The sequence below is a fragment of the Henckelia pumila genome, unplaced genomic scaffold (genome assembly GCF_033568475.1).
Source record: "Henckelia pumila isolate YLH828 unplaced genomic scaffold, ASM3356847v2 CTG_38, whole genome shotgun sequence".
NCBI classification, from domain to species: Eukaryota; Viridiplantae; Streptophyta; class Magnoliopsida; order Lamiales; family Gesneriaceae; genus Henckelia; species Henckelia pumila.
The window spans coordinates 1,363,068-1,368,762 of NW_027331813.1; the positions used below are offsets into that span (position 1 = coordinate 1,363,068).

General features: G+C 39.1%; 1 non-coding gene across 1 annotated transcript; it reads right to left on the reverse strand.

Moving 5' to 3' along the window:
* Nucleotides 1-886: 886 nt before the first annotated feature.
* On the reverse strand, nucleotides 887-960 carry TRNAW-CCA (transfer RNA tryptophan (anticodon CCA)). Its single transcript has one exon. It is a non-coding gene; the product is annotated as a tRNA-Trp (tRNA).
* Between the last annotated feature and the right edge of the window lie 4,735 nt (nucleotides 961-5,695).

A 5,695-nucleotide genomic window follows, 5' to 3' on the forward strand; every position in this document is an offset into this window, starting at 1 on the left:
TAGCTTCACAGCTGATCCCTCACCAGATGCTTAGTCAGAGCCATTCTCGTTGTGCTTTGATAGACTACTCAGAGAGACTCTTTAGGAGAAACCTTCTATGCTTCGGCTTGCCTCTGGAAGCTCTATTTTGATACCTTATATATAGGACTACTAGTTTGAAGCTTTCAATATCTTGTTCTCAATGACCGGATCTCGCGCTTCCTTCCCCACCCACCCTCTTTACCAGGTTGGGTTTTTGCCCTCAAATTCAATGAGACAAGTCCTTTCTTCTTGCTTGTCAATGCAGAACCATGTGCCATTCAATATAAAATTCCTAAAATTACTGTAGTATAGGCTTTCTTTACATTACTGGCTTCAGACTATAAACTTAAGATCTGGTAAAGTGTGAGTCCGACGAGTTGGGTTATAATAATTCATGAAAGATATCTTTCATATTCCTACAATTCAATTAGATGCGAAATCTAGAAAGCCCCTTTTCATGGTTGTAGAAAAGGTTCGAATCCTTTCATTTGTTGGAATTGGTTGGTCGTACAGTAATAAGTATTATAATAAATAGACAGTTTTCGATGAAAGAAAGAGAACAAACAATAAAAGAATTGGAACAATCAAGATTCGTGATGCAAGTATTATTAGATCCAAAGGTTTTTTCTTAACCTAGCTACAACAAGGATGGGACTCCATAAATTGAAAGATAAAATGTAGAACCTAAAAGGAAAAGAACATAGGAATCTCTAGTCTTAGAATCGAGTTGGACCTTTGATTAATTAATATCTCTTTCTTTTTTTTTTTAATTTATTGACTTTATCCTTTCTTTAATCCGCAGGAGGTCATGCTCTTCAAGTTAGTGAAGTTATTTCATTGTAATTAGACCTAACAAGAACGGAATCACGCTCTGTAGGATTTGAACCTACGACATCGGGTTTTGGAGACCCACGTTCTACCGAACTGAACTAAGAACGCTTTCAACTCACAGTAGATACGACTGTAAAGAAAAAGGATTCTTTTTCCCCAATACATATCTTGCATGTATATAGTCTCATAAAATGAAAATATGTATATCCAATTTGAATCGATCTCAATGGATCCCTCGCCTCGTTACAGCCCAGAGGAGAAGAATAGGTAGGGATGACATTTTTTGTCCCTCAAAGGCGCTACCAAGCTGCGCTACATCCCTTTCAATTGGTCTACAGTGTCATTTGTAGAGAATCCCTGCCCTCTTTTCCTCCACATCGTTATTTCCTCCATCGATATAAAATTGATCTTGTCATTTTTTATTTTTTTTGTTATTATATTAGTCAAGTGCTAGCGCCCCTATAGAGTCCGTTTTTCTGCTATCAATGAAACCGAAAGAAAGACAAAAAAACCAGTGCCTTTCGTATAGATCGAGACTTGTAGCTTGATTCTTTACTCATTCCATACTAGAAATAATCGCAGGAAATCGTTCGATAACACTTCAACCTATTTATTTCTCATGATATCCGACGATCAAGACAATTCCCGTGAAACTCTTTCATTTCATAGAAGTGAATTCTTATTCTTACGAAGCAAATAGCATTTCCTATTAATTTGTCTCCTGGACCTATTCTGTGTCTTATTTTTAATTATCCGTCGCTACGCTGTTCCCAAGGACTAGCAAAATCGAAATAGCGAAATTCTTGGGTCATCTCAATGGGTTCAGAAACCACACGTTTCTCTGGATCATCATAGCGTACTTCCACATATCCACTAAGAGGAAGGTCTTTTCGTAATGGATGACCCTCGAAACCATAATCTGTTGATATACGACGTAGATCCGGATGATTGATGGAAGAAACACCAAACATATCCCAAACTTCTCGCTCCCACCGGCCGGCTGATGGAAATGGACTGACTACCGGAGATATTCGTGTTACTTCGTCTGCACTGGTTTGTACACGAATGCGTGAGTTATACCGAGTACTCAGTAAATTATAGACCACTTCAAATCTTCGTTTTCGAGAGGGATAATCAACTCCGCAAATATCGATCGAAACTTGAACCCTTGTATAGGTATGCAATTTAAGAAAGCACAACAATTGAAATGGGTAGTCCGTATTGGTATCAGATCTATTCCCATGTTCCGATCTTTCCATTTTTTTTACCCATCTCTTTGGTAAAATCTCCCAACTATATTTGAAAATGAATTGGTTATCCATAAAAAAAAGATAAAGAAAGCTTTCTTGTAGTTCCGCTTCTTGCTCTAAAAATGAAGAAAGACTTGTCGGAAATCGCCTTGGTCCAACCAAGAAAGACATGGGAATTTTAGAGCGTGTCATCTCAAAGCGAGATTGTGCTTATATATGTAATTGTCTGTCCGACTTTTGATAGGTCGAAAGACAAGATCAATCATTGAAATCTCCGAATTCTGGCAGTAAACTAAGCTCAAAAGTTCCTTGGCTCCCAAAAGATTTCTGGCAACTAGGCGAGGAGGGGCATCCTATTTCATTTCTAATCTAAATTGCCCACGTTCACGCGAAAAGCAGAAGAAAAAGAAGACTTTCGCTAAAGACGAGCTATTCTTTATCCCGGGATCAGAATCAGAAGGAAAGGCCAGGCACTCAGGCTACTTTAATACAATACGCTATTCTTCCCATCTTCCAAGTACTAAATGGTAATAAGGAAGTGGCAGCAGAAGAATCTTATCAAAATGGATGGACTAGTTAGGTATATTCGTAGGAGTCAGCGCACAAAGATTCTATACCAGTAGAATACACAAGGATTCTCCACCCACTATTATCGTATTATAGAGATGAGATGTCGAAAGATAGAGATAGAATCGAGACATATCTTCTTTCTTCTATCTCTCTTGCTTGTGGCATTCATCATCTTGAGTGCACAATGTGTCTGTCTCTCATGCGAATGAGGAAAGCAAGATAACAGAGTAGCTTCCGCCCACAGAGTCCTCTCCCTTCACAGGCTGGACTGGTCCCCGGAGGTGAAGCCAACTTCTTACTGATTGAGCATGATGACAGGTGGCAGTACTTTCTTCGCATCCTTCGTTTCAGGACAGGAACCATCAGGTTTTCTTATTTAATAATATTATTGGTAAATCGATTATGCTCCTGCGGAAGTATCTACTCGTTACGGAATCTTAGGTGTCAAAGTGTGGATTTCATATAGTCAAAAAAGAAGGGGGCGTGCTATATCCAAAACGTACGAAATATAGTAAATATCGTAAAGGCAGATGTAGTAGAGGTTGCAAAGCGGACGGTACACAACTTGGTTTTGGAAGATATGGCACTAAAAGTTGTAGAGCGGGTCGTCTTTCATATCGAGCCATTGAAGCAGCGCGTCGGGCTATAATCGGACACTTCCATCGTGCTATGAGCGGACAATTCCGAAGAAATGGTAAGATATGGGTAAGAGTTCTCGCGGATATCCCTATTACCGGAAAACCTACAGAAGTAAGAATGGGAAGAGGAAAAGGAAATCCTACGGGTTGGATTGCTCGTGTGTCCACGGGACAAATCCTATTTGAAATGGATGGTGTGAGTTTGTCAAATGCTCGACAAGCCGCTACATTAGCGGCGCATAAACTATGTTCGTCAACCAAGTTTGTTCAGTGGTCGTAAGCTAATTAGTTAGTGGGGAAAAAGAGGGCCGGGATTCCTAAGAATTAGGCGAAGTGTTTGTTCCTGAACGACAGAAGTTACTACTTCGTATGCTATCTTTTTGAAGGCGATAGTTCACAGTGCTTATTATAATATATACTTGAAAAGCCAACTCATGTTTCTACTCTATTTTCATTACGAAAATGTCTCACGTCAGGATCCGTTGCTCAAACCGAATCACGCCAACGTTATGAAAGTTCCTGGATTGTGTAAAATAAGAGTAGTACCTGAAAGAGTGGGTGCCCAGTGAGCCAACTTGTGGCTAAGGGCTTTTATGACTCTATGTATAAACAATCTTTTGTTTAATATAATTTACACTTTTATAATGGCATTTGCTTTATCTTTTATCATATTATTATGTTGTGACATACTATAAGATGTTTAGATGAAGACCTTGAATATACTATAGTGTATGTAAGATGTGGTGGCACATGGGGATGGCTATCATAAAACACATCTTATAGTCTCTGTATATTCTAAACAGTTCCTAGTCGATTGAGCCGTCCGTTAATAAGGATAAGGATCGCTCGAGATTGAGACTAGCATTTGCGATGTCGAGTACCACGTTTCATTGGTATGGAACATAGAGATGTTCAAAGCATGCAAATGGATATTCATACGATGAATGATCGAACTACCCTATCCGGACTTTCCAAGTGGTTATCACTTATCGAGTGTATAAAGTTCGCGGTTTTGGTTGTACACCATTAGTCCTTACTACTTGAAACATCATTGAGACTCTATATGCTAGTACTGTATTTTGACTCGTTTACCGACTCTATTGGGGTCATCAGGTGTCGGGATTGGGTACAGTTACGACACATATAGGAGTCGATGCTTTGTTGTCAAGGATTCACCACATACTTGCTAGTGTGGATATCCTATGCAATCTGAGGAGATATTAGTGTGACGAATCTCTGGCCAGAGTACATGATGTGTTTTAAGAAATGGTTTCTTAGTAGCACATGCGATGTCACTATTTGATCTTCAAGATGTATTGCATAGTTATCGAATCTCGAACAACTCTCGATTTCCAAATGGTTGTTGATTCGATCGGGATATATGGATGAAGGGACCGTACTGTACGCTAACCAAAATCTATTGGTTCTTGCAGGCACTATCAGTGATACCTAGGGAATCATGGGGCGATGTTGCTAGGCGCTCTTACCATGATTCGATGGGCAAGTCGGAAATTGTTGTTCCGAGTCACAAGGAGTTGTGAGCCCACGGCTAGCTGTATCCCTGAACCATTGAGGGTCACACAAGTAATGGATTTTTAATCCCCGTTGAGATAATTAAATTTAAAGAGTTAAATTTAGTGAATAAATAAGTGGGACTTCTTATATCAGAGTAGAGGAGTAAGATTTCCTAAAATGACATAGGGATGGGCATTTTTGGAAATCACTTAATTCGGATTCAGAAAATTTATCTTGACTTTAAAAGATGCAGAAATGGTTTCTGTGCACATTGGTGAAATTGGTTTATCAATCTGAGTCACGATGAATTTTATATTAATTTCTGAACATGCGGGCTTTGCTTGTCAGGCTTGAACTTATGACTAATGGGCCCTAAGCTGTTAGCAGCCCACATTATAAATAAGTTATTGCAGTACAGAAATTACACAACAGAGGCATAATTTTCAAAATTCACTAGGGTTTTGAGACCTAGTGGCCGCCGCCCTCTCTCCCCTCTCTACTCGAAAAATTCCAGCCTGTGAATTTTGAATTTGCTGTCTGGTTTAACGGATCAAATTCGTTAATTCTCTTCGCAGACACTTCTGATAGATTTTCTAGTGCAATCTATTAGAGGGATTAAACTTCTGTTCGTGGACCTGATTGAAGAATTGTTCGTCCATCAGTTCCTGGGATATACAACAAGAGCAGAGTTATCTGTTAGTGTCCATAATCTCGTTTCGAGATTCAAGGTAAAAATTTAATTGTTATTTAATTTTTACACGCACAATTTAATCGTAAAGTTTTGATATCCATTATGGAATCGTTCCATATAAAATTTTAAACTTCCGCTGCACCGGGTATCAATTCTGATTGATCTGATCACCGTTTTCC